Source organism: Mus caroli, chromosome 4, assembly GCF_900094665.2.
Source record: "Mus caroli chromosome 4, CAROLI_EIJ_v1.1, whole genome shotgun sequence".
NCBI classification, from domain to species: Eukaryota; Metazoa; Chordata; class Mammalia; order Rodentia; family Muridae; genus Mus; species Mus caroli.
The window spans coordinates 21084633-21086546 of record NC_034573.1 but is presented as its reverse complement, the minus strand read 5'-3'; positions in this window follow the sequence as shown (position 1 = coordinate 21086546).

Genomic DNA, 1914 nt, shown 5'->3' with positions numbered 1-1914 from the left:
GCTTCTATTTCTTTAGGGGATATAGGACTGTTTAGATCATTAACCTGATCCTGATTTAACTATGTTACCTAGTATCTGTCTGGAAATTTTATCCAGGTTTTCGAGTTTTGTTGAGGATAGCCTTTTGTAGAAGGATCTGATGGTGTTTTGGATTTGTTCAGGATCTGTTCTTATGTCTCCATTTTCACTTCTGATTTTGTTAATTAGGATGCTGACCCTGTGCCCTCTAGTGTGTCTAGCTAATGGTCTTTTCTATCTTGTTGAATTTCTCAAAGAACCAGCTCTTCATTTGGTTGATTCTTTCAATAGTTCTTCTTGTTTCCACTTGGTTGATTTTGCCCCTGTGTTTTTTTTATTTCCTGCAGTCTACTCCTCTAGGGTGAATTTGCTTCCTTTTGTTCTAGAGCTTTTAGGTGTGTTGTCAAGGTGCTAGTGTGTGCTCTCTCTAGTTTCTTTTTGGAGGCACTCAGAGCTATGAGTTTTCCACTTAGAAATGCTTTCATTGTGTCCCATAAGTTTGAGTATGTTGTGGCTTCATTTTCATTAAAGTCTAAAAAGTCTTAATTTCTTTCTTTATTCCTTCCTGACCAAGGTATCATTGAGAAGAGTGTTGTTCAGTTTCCACATAAATGTTGGCTTTCTATTATTTATGTTGTTATTGTAGATCAGCCTTAGTCTATTGTGATCTGATAGGATGCATGGGACAATTTCAATATATTTGTATTTGTTGAGGCCTGTTTTTTGACCAATTACATGGTCAATTTTAGAGAAGGTATCATGAGGTGCTGAAAAGAAGGTAAATCCTTTTGTTTTAGGATAAAATGTTTTGTAGATATCGGCTAAATCCATTTGTTTCATAACTTCTGTTAGTTTTACTGTATCCCTGTTTAGTTTATGTTTCCACAATCTGTCCATTGATAAAAGTGGTGTGTTGAAGTCTTCCACTATTACTGTGTAAGATGCAATGTGTGCTTTGAGCTTTACTAAAGTTTCTTTAATGAATGTGGCTGCCCTTGCATTTGGAGCATAGATATTCAGAATTGAGGGCTCTTTTTGGAAGATTTTACCTTTGATGAGTATGAAGTACCCCTCCTTGTCTTTTTTGATAACTTTGGGTTGGAAGTAGATTTTATTAGATAATAGGATGGCTATTCCAACTTGTTTCTTCAGACCATTTGCTTGGAAAATTGTTTCCCAGCTTTCATTCTGAGGTAGTAGTGTCTGTCTTTTTCCTTGAGATGGGTTTCCTGTAAGCACCAAAATGTTGTGTTCTGTTTGTCTAGCCAGTCCAGGATCTTCTGACTTTCATAGTCTCTGGTGAAAAGTCTGGTGTAATTATAATAGGCCTGCCTTTATATGTTACTTGACCTTTTCCCCTTACTGCTTTTAATATTCTATCTTTATTTAGTGCATTTATTGTTCTGATTATTATGTGTGGGAGGAATTTCTTTTCTGGTCCAGTCTATTTGGAGTTCTGTAGGCTTCTTGTATGTGCATGGGCATCTGTTTCTTTATGTTAAGGAAGTTTTTTTCTATAATTTTATTGAAGATATTTGCTGGCCCTTTAAGTTGAAAAGCTTCATTCTCATCTACTCCTATTATCCTTAGGTTAGGTCTTCTCATTGTGTCCGGATTTCCTGTATGTTTTGAGTTAGGATCTTTTTGCATTTTCCATTTTCTTTGATTGTTGTGCCGATGTTCTCTATGGAATCTTCTGCACCTGAGATTCTCTCTCCCATCTCTTGTATTCTGTTGATGATGCTCGCATCTATGGTTCCAGATTTCTTTCCTAGGGTTTCTATCTCCAGCCTTTCCTCACTTTGGGTTTTCTTTATTGTGTCTACTTTCCTTTTTAGATCTAGTATGGTTTTGTTCATTTCTATCACCTATTTGGATGTGTTTTCCTGTTTTCCT